The 13,471-nt window shown below is 43.1% G+C and overlaps 1 protein-coding gene across 2 annotated transcripts in view; it reads right to left on the reverse strand.

The window, feature by feature from the left end:
• Positions 1 to 13,471, reverse strand: part of LOC120369467 (prosaposin) — a 45,395-nt gene that overhangs the window by 23,942 nt on the left and 7,982 nt on the right. The window lies entirely within an intron of this gene.

Below are 13,471 nucleotides of genomic sequence, written 5' to 3' on the forward strand. Positions count from 1 at the left end.
ATTTTCTCATAAGGAGGGAATGAAACCAATGCAGGCTAGTTCATTTCCGGACAAAGGGTGCACATTGCATGGGGATAGCATCTGAACAGCAGTGTGCGAAACTCAGCCATTGCAAAAGATACAAACTTGAGCTCTTGCCTTCAGAAACTGCTCTTTAATCTCTTTAGGGTTTATCCAAAGCCCATTAGCAACCAAACCCTACCAGACAAGCAGGGCTGGCTCCAGCTTTTCTGCCGCCCCAAGTGGCCAAAAAAAGAGCAGCGGCATTTCGGCAGCAGCTCAATCGCGCCACTTCTTCTGCGGCAGTCCGGCGGGGGCCCTCCCTCTCTTCCTCTTCGGCGGCAATTCAGCAGCAGCTCAAAGAGGAAGAGAGGGTAAATTCCCGCCAAGGACCCAGACGTGCCGCCCCTTTGAATTGGCCACCCCAAGCACCTGCTTCCTACACTGGTGCCTGGACCCAGCCCTGCAGATAAGACTTCCACTCCCTTAGGGTGACTTGAAATCAAGTTTTGCAGTGGGAAGCAGTTCAGGACTGTGGATAAGCACATTAGCAGGAAGTTTCACATAAGTGATGAGCAACGAAACTGTGAAAAAAATTCATTTAAATAGGCATCTTGAAGCTTCAGGGTGATCACCTTCTTGGAGCTCTTGGGTCAGACTTCTGCTGACACAGGAAGACATCACTGCATCCAGTTTTGCAAATTTGTACCTTAATCTCACTGTGCCTCAGGTCCCAGTCTGTAAAATGAGAATCATAACTCCTAGCTTGCGGGAGTGTTGTGAAGATAAATCCATTAATGTTTGTGAAGTATTCCTATACAATGGTGATCAAACACCACAGAAAAGCCCATGAAGAAATTAGTAATTACATATTTAGTGCATACTCTGGATGGTGTCCAGTAAGTAACACATGGGACCATTCATTGAATGAAGATAAAAGAAAATATTGAACTACCTCATTCTCTGAGCACTAAATGAGGCAGGACTCCTGTAGATAAAAATACTATCTGATCATGAAGACTCTCTTATAATGCATTATTGAAGGGGGCAGAACTAAGGTTATGTAGGCAACCACAAATCTGGCAATTCCTAACTTGAGTGATTGCCTTTCCAACCTTAAAAATGTTCTTTTAATATACTTTATTTGTATAGAACATGTGTATAGAACCATGTAAGTGCTCAGTAGATGAGCTGTCCTAAGTTGGTAGCATAGGCTTTGATCTAGACGGCTCCTGCCACAGGCAAAGAACAGGAACTGGAAAATCAGAAGTTACAGGAAATTGAGGAATTTAAGACTCTCCCATACTCCAAGGAGAGGAGGTGATGGAGGACAGAAGACTCCTCCCATACTGCCTCTTGGCTCTTCTGGGGTGGTATTATAAATAATTGTCAAACAAACTACTCAGTTAGCTTGATCCTCCTCTTAGTCACATCTTGTTTTCCCTGGCTCTCTCAACACTCAGGACCTGTTTTAATATTACAACTCAACCTAGGCTGTTGGCTAAGAACAGGAAGTAATCCAGAATATACAAAGTGAGGTTTGCTAAAGCCAGAGTGGGACTGGCACATAGCAAATTTCATGTTAAACATAACAGTGGCAACAAGTCAAGGAGAAAATTCCACTTGACCCAAATATATGCTAGAGCTCAATTACTGGGGTTTGGTCCACATCGCAACTTCCTTGTGGAAAGCGAAGGAGGTCAGAGCTATTGACACATTACTGAGCCCTGACACAAGCAGTAATTTATACAGGTGAGTTCTAGATGAGCTGGGTATTATTATTACAACTACAGTACTACCCCTGCTTTTATTAGATATAATGGGAGGGACAGAATTGTGAGTTTATTCCAAAATGGAGGGTATGACAAGCTATAAATCTTCCAGGCTAGAGTGAATGACAGTCTAGTTATTGTTTTATTCCTTTATTTTAGGAGTGCAGGACAATGACCCAAATCCTTAGGTACCAGATTTTGTAGGTATCTAATGGAGAGTCTTCTTGACCTACTGTGACAGTGGCTGTAGCACAAGTCCCCATTCTCCAGATCAATCCAGGTATGGCAAACATACAAGATACCCCATTGCACATCACTGAATAATCTGTTCAAAGGGCATTGCTGTCTAAAGCAAGATTAAGTGGACTGTGGAGAACCAAGTTAAAAATCCTGGCCCCACTAAAGTCAAGGGCAAAACTCCCAGTGACTTCAATGGGGCTAGAATATCACACCAAAATGTGCTGCTGGTTACCTCTGATTTAAGTCTCATAGTTGTGCCAACTCCATCCTCACTAGTTTGTCTGCCCAAGTACCAGTGATGTTTGCCGGTTAGCTTTTTATCTTAGAGACTGGATGCTGAATCTACTTTAAAAGCCAAAGGGAGCGTTAACTGCTGCCTAGAAATAGCCCAATTCATTTAGGCCCAGTCAGAAAGTTAAAAATGCAAGTTGGGACAAAGACAAAAAATTAAGTACAGAAGGAAGATTTAGAGTGAAACTATGAGGAAACAAATTGATATCACAAGCCAACACAACCAGGTCCTGGGTACAGAGAACTATGGAAGCAGGTGGTGTTTAATGTAGATAATGGGCAGTAGTCACTGGTTCACCCCATTAGAATTGCTGCCAGTTAAGCACCATCCCTAGGGGATTCTTCTGTGTCCCACCAACATTCACATAAGACAGAAATTTAAAACATGGCATGAAGTCCTGGCCCCACTGAAGTCAATGGGAATTTTGCCATTGGCTTCATAGTGGCCAAGAATTGATTTCACTGGGGCCAGAATTTCACCCCTTATAGTTACTGTGTTAAGTTCTGATGGGTGCTCAGTGCTGTACAGAATGGGAAGGAGACAAAGACCCTGTCCTCAGAGTTTACAATCCAACAAGCATAGAAAAGGTACCATGTGAAAAAAACATACTTCCCTCATCTAGCTTTAATTAAATCCACCCAACGTGCATAAGTATCACAGGCAGTGGAAAGTCAGGAGGCAAATAGTAGGAAAAATAAATCAATCAATCCCACAATTTTAATGCCTGCAGTAATTTTTGCTTTTTTCCACAGAATCTATTCTCATTTATTAAAATCCGATACTCCAGAGATCACCTTCCCAGTTTAAACCATTACCTTGCTAACAGAGCCTACAAGAAAACCATATTGATCTACACAGCAGAAGGAAAAGCCTCTGTTCTCCCTACACTCAGCAGGTCCTTTGCCTCTGTCATAACTATAAAGGGAAGGGAACATCCCTCCTGTGTACAATACTATAAAATCCCTCCTGGCCAGAGACACCAAAATCCTTTTACCTGTAAAGGGTTAAGAAGCTCGGGTAACCTGGCTGACACCTGACCCAAAGGACTAATAAGGGGACAAGATACTTTCAAATCTTGGTGGTGGGAAGGCTTTTGTTTGTGCTCTTTGTTTGGGGGTTGTTCGCTCTTGGGACTAAGAGGGACCAGGCATCAATCCATGCTCTCCAAATCTTTCTGAACCAGTCTCTCATATTTTGAACTTGTAAGTAACAGCCAGGCAAGGCATGTTAGTTTTATCTTTGTTTTCTCAACTTGTAAATTCCTTTTTGCTAAGAGGATTTACTTCTGTTTGCTGTAACTTTGAACCTAAGGCTAGAGGGGGTTCCTCTGGGCTCTATGAATCTGATTACCCTGTAAAGTTATTTTCCATCCTGATTTTACAGAGATGATTTTTACCTTTCTTTAATTAAAAGCCTTCTTTTTAAGAACCGGATTGATTTTTCCTTGTTTTAAGCTCCAAGGGGGTTGGATCTGCACTCACCAGGAATTGGTGGGGGGAAAGGAGGGGGAATGGTTAATTTCTCCTTGTTTTAAGATCCAGGGGTTTGTATCTGTGTTCACCAGGAACTTGGTGGAAAAGTCTCTCAAGGCTACTGGGAGGGAGATAGTCTGGGGGGAAGGTAGACAGAGTTTCCCAAATAACTCAAAGGATTTGGGTGGTCACAGTAAAACCAGATCTAAGCTGGTAATTAAGCTTAGCGGTTCTCATGCAGGTCCCTACATCTGTACCCTAAAGTTCAAAGTGGGGAAGGAACCTTGACAGCCTCAATAAGGTGTCACCTCACAAGCCTAGTTAGGACCCTTGCAATGTGCTATTGCATGGAACTTCGACGGCCTTCAGGCTCTTTTCCATACCCTGTGTTTTGCTCAACAGGAGGCATTCTTTGGTGACTCATTCTCTATAGTAAGCATTTCCTGTCACAATGGCAATGCTGGCAAAGAGATTACAGGCCTGCACACGTTTATATCATTTGCCCCACCTTGGTTTTCCAATCTGCTGTGTAGCAATTGGAGTGAAGGCTAGACACACAGCCAACCCCTGCATCTTAACCCGAAGAAGACTCGGTGAAACTGGTACTGCTTCCCGGGTCTTCAGGAATGGACTTGGCAGAGTCTAGAACCAAGGCTGGGCCTCACTCTTTACTGCCTGCTGAAGCTTCCGCTAACTGCTACTTGTGCTCAGGGCTGGCTCTAGACCCCAGCGCGCCAAGCGTGCGCTTGGGGCGGCCTGCCGCCGGGAGGGCGGCAGGCGGCTCCGGTGGACCTCCCACAGGCATGCCTGCGGAGGGTCCAGTTGTCCGGTGGCTCCAGTGGACCTGCCACAGGCATGCCTGCGGAGGGTCCGCTGGTCCCGCGGCTCGGGTGGGCCACCCGCAGGCGGCGGGAGGTCCACCGGAGCCGCGGGACCAGTGGACCCTCCGCAGGCACATCTGCAGGAGGTCCACCGGCGCCGCCGGACCAGCGACCGGCAGAGCGTCCCCCCCCCCCCCCGCAGCATGCCACCCTGCTTGGGGCAGCGCAATTGCTAGAGCCGCCCCTGCTTGTACTGATCTGATGGAGGGATTGCATATGCCATTTTGAAAGAGTATGTCATGTAAATAACCCTCATAAGCCCAAATTCATCCCTGATTTCATTCTACTGACTCTGATGGGCTTCTATTAAGGATAAATCTGGCCTGCAACATTTAACCTGTCTCCTTAGTTATTCCACTGGGACCAGCAACACAAGCAACTGAAACTGCAGCAGCAATTGACTGAAAAGACGACTCAGAGCAGAGAGGTAACAGAGCATTTGGAAAGTGGCTCCAGTGCTCTTTGCAGAACCCAGGTCTTCACCTTGCCAGGAGAAGAGAGTCAGGAATTCAGGTCAGAGCTAGTCCCAGGCTGTCTCCTTTGCTGCGATCTCTACGAAAGACTTGACAGCGGTTAAGGCAGCTGATGTGCCGAGATCCCTGCCCATCATGCTGATCAGTAATGTCTCATTGTTTCTTTTGGCTCCCCACATCTGCCTGGCTGTATCCACTCAGTGCCTTGTGTCTCGTACTTAGTAGGGAAGCTCACTGGGACAGGAACTATCTTTTTGCTCTGTGTTTGTGCATCACCTAACACAAAGATGCCCCGGTCCCTGGCTGGGTCTCCTAGGTGCTACCGCATTACAAGTAAATAGTAAGTATAGCTGTGAGCTAAATTCTGTCTGACAGCAAGAGGCAGATGGCCCTGAGCAAATGATTGTAAACTGACCTTTAAGAAGGTCATGTCACATTCCCAACCAAATCTCACCAGCTGGCTCTATTGTGATGCCAGGCTACTGTGAAGTCTAATGAAGCAGTAGTTGACCAAAGGTGCCAAAGCCAAGAGGCAGTTTCAGTTTACAGTGTAGTTTGAAAAAGATTTATGTTGTTCTCATGACTGAAATATGAAAAAAAATCTTAAACTCCTGTGAAATGAACCTTTTTCCTGGAGCCCCCGTGGGCCATTCCCATTGCTCCAGCAGAGTTCCTAGTAATTGTGACAACAGCAAAAGATGGCAAAGCCAGTGCACAGGGTGACAAGCTATTTTGTTCACAAGTTATTCGCTCCGTGACCTCCACCTTTTGCTGTTAGGGGCTCTCAGCATACAACTCACAGCTTCATTTCCCCACAAAGACATTATGGAGATCACCCGTTGCGTACCAGATGCAGTGAACTGGCTATAACTAGATCCAAAGCTGCACAAGCCAGTGAGCTTGTTCACAAAGATCTCAGGGAATCAGCTGTGCTGTGCACACAACACATTCCTCTGTGACTGTAGAGCAACCAGCCTGTTCCTGGGAAACATTTACTCTCCTGAGACTTCAGTATCAAGTGGGGAATTGCCTGTTATTGTTGCCATCCCCATAAGCCCTTCAGAAAGACGAGGCTCAGACCAACCAAGAATTGGAAACAAAAAGGCTGTGAAATAAAGACAATATCCTTGCATAGGTCTTAATATTAAAGCATGCTGAAAGTAATGAATGCTGTAGGAATGGTACCATAGGCCTCCATGTCTCTCCCAATAGTTTTCTTATAAGATACGTGCAGTGTATATGTGTGTGTATATTCCCCCCGTTTGTCAGTCTTGCCAACTCACGCTGGGCTCTGAAAGTCAAGCTGGGTTCTTTTTCTCTCTCACATTTTATCTATCACCATTACTTAAAGGGTCTGCAGACCAAGTAATACCCTCAGTTACACATATGCAACCCTATTGCCTGCATTTGGTTTGCACGGGTTGGCCCTGTAACTGGAACTTAGTAAGTAATTCTGTTGATGATATTCAAAGAGGAGAAAAGTCCAGATCACTCTGCATTAGGTGTGCTGATAGCAGATATGTTGAGTTAGATGGTCGTGTTTTTATATGGTCACTTTTCATAGTAAAGCCACAGTAAAGTGCCATTAAGATTCTGCCATCACCTCCTCTCTCCCCGACAGTGGTGCCAGGAATTTGCCAGAAATGCCTGTTTGATTCATTTTGGGACCTGAGCTTCATTTACAGACACTGCCTGTAAATTCATCTCTTGCTCACTCCTATAAAAGTCTCCCTCAGTCTCTTACTGAGGGAGCAGCAACCCCTTCCATTTTTTTCTCTCTCCTGAATGTCCCTCTTCTCTTCCATGATCCCCCATGGCTCCCCTTCCAGTCTTGCGATTTTCATGTGTGTCCTCCAGTTGTGTCTCTGATCCATCACCTCTCAATCTGTTTTGCTTTTTGGATACTTCAAAGAGAAACCTACCAGTGACATGGAGGGGGAGAGAGCAGAAGAAACAATCTCAGCAGAGCTGCAAGAGTAATTCTGTACACAAGGTGGGAGAGGACAGATGTACTGAGTTAGGTACCCTACTGAGCAATAATATTTTAAGAGCACCTATATTTGCATTGCAGACCTGCCCTGGGACATGCAATAGGAATTTCAAGCCTTGCTCTAATTTTATTTGGTTCTCTTTAAAATGGCTGGTATGCACCCAAGGGCCGCAGTATGTGTAGTTCGAATAGTCCACCCAATTATTTTACACTCCACCACCAGGGCCATTAAATAATCTTCCAAGTAAGTAGCAGGTGCAACATTTTTTAAAAGCCATCACTCAACACCATGCACGGGAGTAGGCAGACTGGCAGGGACTGCCTATCAGATGTTACAACACTGAACTAAACCCAGATGGATCTATCCAGGGCAGGATGGTGCAGATTGCAATTAATGGCTTCAGCAAGACTCATGTGTTAGCCCAGAGCTCTGACTGATACTGACATGCTATTACAGGAGAAAAACAGGTTTAGCAACAAGACTCCCTTGGTGTCCTAGATGGGAGCATACGCCCTGAGCTTTTAGAGTCAGCCACTGGTCTAGTTACAAAGAGGCTCCATACAAACACGGATTTACCGGTCATTGCCCAAGGGCTGCAAAGTGACAGAAACCCTCAAAAACAAATTTCTGACCATTATTTAAAGTTATAAGGATTTGAAAGAATAGTTTTCAAAACCAATAAGACTAGCCAGGGCCAGTCTGCAAGAGTAAAGAAAGGCTGCCATGTGCAGTTCCTTGTAGTACCAACCCCTCACAATGCCAAGATCCCTCATCATTATTCCCTCTCCCCCTACACTCCTCAGCCATCTATTAGTTGCACATCAGGTGGGATGGCTCCTAAAGGAGCATTGCCTAACTGTCTCTTAAAGATCATCTGCTCCAGTCCTCGGTGGAGTAGTTCTATGTCTTTGCAAGAGTTTAGTTATCCACTCCCCTACTGAAGCATTAGAGCTGCAGCTTTAAATCAATTTCTGGGATTTACTGTTTGCTTTTCAATTGCGTGTTTATATTAGGCGAATTATGGTACATTTGCATGCTGTATATTTCAATATCTAAAACCTACTAAATGGTAAAAGCGAAGAGGTATTTTTGGGAGATATGAATGTATTTGCAAAACTTGCATCAACATTCCAGTTCAAATATTCATGCCACCTATAATTTTTACACACAGAGATATAAAAGTTTCCTTAGAAATAGCTCTCTCCTGCTTTTAATGTATTATTTAGTGTCTCAAAAGCAAATCAGAAGACAAAATCCCAAAACAGAAAAAGTCAAGAGTGGGGCTGGGGGGAGAAAAATTTCCAAATAGCAATTCAAAAACTTCCCAGTGTTTATGTTCAAAATGCTGCATTGTGGAAATTGGCTGTGGATTAGTTTTAACAGTGCCTAGCACAATGAGACCTGGGTTCTGGGATGAAGCCTCAAGACACTACTGTAAGGGCAATTAAAATAGTTCCAATAATATTAACAAACCACAAGCTAAAAATTCTAGCCAAAATGTTCAGGCTTTGGCTGCCTAAAGTGAGATGCCCTAAATCCATATTTAGGAATCTATATTTATGACGATCTTTAAGAGGTGCTGAATGCCCACAAGACCTATAGAAGTCAGGTTTGTAGTCAGTGAGCACCTTCGAAAAACCAAGCCACTTACCAGGCCTGTAAGCACCTAACTTTAGCACCCATGTTGGAAATTTTTTCTTCACTACTTTTATTCTCCAACATCCGGCCGATTTTAAATCAGAATGAATTGCATCATAGCTCATACTGGAGCATCAATGGTAGGATTAAGGCTCCAGGCTGGAATTAATAATTCAGGTTTCTCACAGAAGACCTCCCACACACTTTTCCCGATGAGTGTCATATTTAAGTGTAATCAACTGAGCCTTCTGCCAGGGCCCCGGTGCTGGGGGAACAAGATCGATAGGAACAGTGAAAAGGTTAATGATTTCAGAACACCTGGAAGAAAAGAAAAAGTAAACAGCAGGAGAGAGAAGAGGGGAGAAAAGGAGCCATGGTTTGTTTTTTAAATTTAATTGAGGTCTCACTCTGGAAGAGGCAGTAGCACATACCACTGTTCAGTCTGGTTACAAATATTCATCTGCAAGGATGACACCCTCATTCATCTCTTTCTCCATCAGTTATACAAGCAAAGGGCAAAGTATATCATTGTTGCCCATTTGTTTTCAACCCAGCCAGTCTTACAAGCTGGGTGCTGCAATCTGTCTCATGACCAACTTGTCCTCCTTAAAGCCTAATCACAAGTCTGCCCTGGCTTACCTAAGCAGTCCATGTTTTTAAAATGCACTCAGTCACCTGCTCACTTTGTATTCTGAGTAGGGCTCATTTTGCCTAGAACAGCCAAGGTTTCTAGCTAGGATGGAAACAGTAATCCAGGTCTAGTCCTATGGTCATAGTCTCAGACTTTAAGGCCAGACTGACCTCCTACATGTCACAGGCCATCAGAACCTCACCCACCCACTCTTGTCATAGACCCCTAACCTCTGGATCTCCTCTTGCATTTTGTTTGGAAGTACCTGTGCCATTTGACAGTTCCACAACAGATAATACAACGAGCTCTGCCTTAGTACCAAGGGTCTATTACTTTTACAGATGGAGGGACAGACCCTTAGCCATGTCAGAGCCTCTCTTGGCACAGCTGGGGGAAGAGGTTTGAGCAAAGGGCAATTTAAGCCACCTTTGTGCTCTCTTGGTCACCAGGGCCAGTTCGGCCTCAATGTTATTTAGAACAACTCTACAGGCCCTTAAGCCAGCTGAGTATCACCAGAGCACTGCACTCTACCATCACATCCCCTTTGCTTTGGGTTGGGGTCAGGAGGAAGCTGAGGGATGGCTTTATAGCAGCTGGGATTCCCTCCCACCAGGGGAATCCTCAACCTGCCCTGCTAGGGCACTTTTCCAGCCATCTTTGCATTAGTAAAGTAGCAACCAGAATCTGGCCTTAGATCATGCTTTTGTTACACTTCAAGAATATCCATGTCTGCCTTTGTGGGAGTGAGTTATTTTTAAGATAAGTAGGGTAATATCCTGGTTCCACTGAGGTCACTGGCAAAACTCCCACTCACTTCAAAGGGGCTATAATTTCACCCATACTATGTACATTTTATGACTTCTAATGGTTTAGAGCTTTGTGCTGCAAATGCTGCACTGATTTTTGTGCTTCCTACCTGTCAGAGGCCTAGACCTCGAAATTCCTTACTCACAGGGGCAACCCTGAGTAAACTTAGTAGGAAGTATCTGCAGGAAAGGGCAGTTACTTCCATTCAGTTTGTTAAAGACACAGGACTATTCACTTAAATTTGGTTAATGTTAGAGCTAGTCAAAATACAGGAGAACCTTTCCGCAAAAGTTTTAGAAACATCAAGTTCCCATTTCACAGGCTATGGAATGGACCCATTTTCCATGACATTTTCTGAGATTGATTTAATTAAAATTTTTCTTTTACTTGGAAACTCAGTTTTTGGTAAGAAAATGCACCTGTTGGTAAACAAAAAGTTGAGAATGAATGCAGTAAAATGATAGAATTCCCAAAAAATATTTCAATAGTGTTGACAATTTTTGCATAAAGAGTTATATTGGAAAAGGCAGGTTTCTACAAAAATCTTGTGAAAAAAAATTTGACCAGTTGTAGTTAATATTCTGCAAGAGGCTGAAAGATGGCTCGCAACTGATACTGACATGATCCTTGTCAATCTAGTGCCCACAGGAAGGCTCTGAGCTACACAGCAGAGACATTGGGGCAACTTCCCGGCAGAGCAGGATCCAAGAATACGGAGGCTGGGGAGTAGCAGAAACCTCCTCCAGCTCTCAGGGGTGGGGAGAGGCAATGAGAATAGAGAGAGAAACAGTCCAGTGGCCAAATGCAACTTTTCAACAATATCTTGTTTTAGTGTTCGCACAATTTTCTTTGTAGATTCTGAATGTCAAGACCATAAATTCAAAGAAACTGCCTGATGACACCTTGTCACTGCTGAACATTTTGAAATATGTGCCAGTTACCAACCCCCGTCAGATTTTTAAGTGAAATGACAGTGAAAGCAATTTCATTGAATTTCAATTATATTTTAATGAAAGCTTCATGCTAATATTTTGTTAGGGAACATAATTAGCTAGGAAGTATATATGTTAGGTCTGTATTAGCAGTATACCCTGCTAGTACCCCTCTCGTCTTCCCCTCCACTTCTTCCAGACCAAGTCACAAGATATTTTTCTTATATTCTCATAGCATGCTTATGACAAATTCTTACATATTCACTCATGAGAATTAATTTTCAAATATTGGATAATTATAGACAGTAACAGATTATAAACCAAATACACGGGCAGCAGTGTTTTTACCTTTTGTTTTCTTTTTATGCTTCTCATTGGTTACTTTCCATGCCAGCTATCACTACCTGCTTGCAGTTTGCAGCTTGTTTACTCCTCATTCGGTATGTGTGTTTGGTTTATCTTTGACAAGAATTTGATTAGAATAATACGGGCATGTTGAATCTGTTTCTGTGATATATTTTTACTAAAATATGGTAGAGTGTACTGAGACGCACTTTCATCTTTCAAATCTTGTGATTGATTTTTTCAGAAACAGAGTGGTTTTTCAAATGGATATTCAACTGCCAGCCTGATCCACAAAACATGACTGAGAATAAAGAGAGTCAGAATAAAGTGCCATGAGAATAAAGACAAACATCAAACATAAGGACTTTGGTGATAGTATATGTGAGCAACTCCAAGCATGACTTGATGCCGATAGATAGCACTCTCACAATATAATGTCACAGAAAGTGTGTCTACTTACACATCATCCTTAAAAGTAGAGAGGCACCTCAAAAGACAGGGACAAGAAAAGAGCACCATCTCACCAAACAAGCAATGGTGTTCTGTCATCTCTGACTTCATCTTCCTACAGCACTGCATCTTGACATCAAGAATATTTTGGCTGACATCAAGAATACTGGTAGTTTGATAAATTGACATAAAAAATATTTGGTCACACATTGGCTCCTGTATCAGCCACAGTGTTCACTGACCCTGGTGACATGAGGATTGCCAAGGCAACAGCTTCAGACAGAGTTATCAACTAGAGATACTTCACAGAAAGTCATCTGCACAGTCATGGATGGTTCCGCAGGTCTTTGGGTAGCATGCTGGCTAACAAATGGTATCGTCAAGAACTTTGTGACCAATTTCAGAGCCTGTGCTGAACACAAGTTAGCAGCACATGATGTATTCCTTGTCTTAGACAGGTACAAAGACTTTAGCACAAAGAATGCCACAATATCTAGCAGAGCTACAATGGCAAGCGGAGTGCATCAGTTGAAGATATGTGGAGGCAACTGTGTACATAAAGTTGTTTTGACAGTTACCGAAAATAAGAAACAGTTGATAGACATCATTTGTACAGCACTCATTCAAGCAAGAAGTTTCCCTATCAACACACACTAAAGCACTTTACACACACAGACAACACCCCAGCTGAAATAAACCTGTGAGATGTAGTGATCAAAAATATGGCCACCTTGCATGATCAAGCCAACATCCTTATACAGTAAATGGTGATGGTTGCAAAAGAGAAACCAGTAGGAGTAGCAGTATTATCAGATGACACTGACATTTGTCTTACTCTTGCACCATTATCTGGAACACGGCCTAATATCTTTAATGATTATGAAACCCTCAGTCTGAGAGAGCTGTAATAGACATCACGCTGCTGCAGAGCAGCACAGGAACATTGTACCAGGACTGTTAGCTGCCCCTGGACTCTCAGGCTGGGATACAGTAGCAATGTACCTTGTAAATCTATGAGCTGTGAATGTAAGAGTGCCAAACTGCCATGTACCATATTGTATGCATGCTGAGGTGCGGTGTCGTGCAATGATGTGACAAAATCAGCTTTAGCATTTGCAGATGAAAATAGCAATGACAAGTAGTAACCTGTATTACTCATATATTAAGGTACTCAACTTACTTTGAATGGGGAAAAAAATTAGTAATTGTTTATAATGATTCCAAAATGAAGTATTTGGTTAAAAATTATAACTATAACTTTGTTGAATACATATATTTATGATTTGTTGAATTATTTCACATTAAAAATAGTGGTCACTATCAAATGAAAATTGAGGTCCGTGCTATACCCCAAACCACCCACCTCATATACTCCTATTCAAATATGTATTATTGATTGATGTTGCAAACCTTCAATATGTTCATTTCACGTATTAGAAATCTTCCACTTTGATTTTGTTTGACCCAAATCATGCAAACTCTTACTGATTATGGGTGGGAGTGGCGAAGGTGCGATGAAATTTCAACAAGCTCGATAGTGGTAATGT

The sequence above is a fragment of the Mauremys reevesii genome, linkage group 7, assembly GCF_016161935.1.
Source record: "Mauremys reevesii isolate NIE-2019 linkage group 7, ASM1616193v1, whole genome shotgun sequence".
In the NCBI taxonomy this organism is placed as follows: Eukaryota; Metazoa; Chordata; order Testudines; family Geoemydidae; genus Mauremys; species Mauremys reevesii.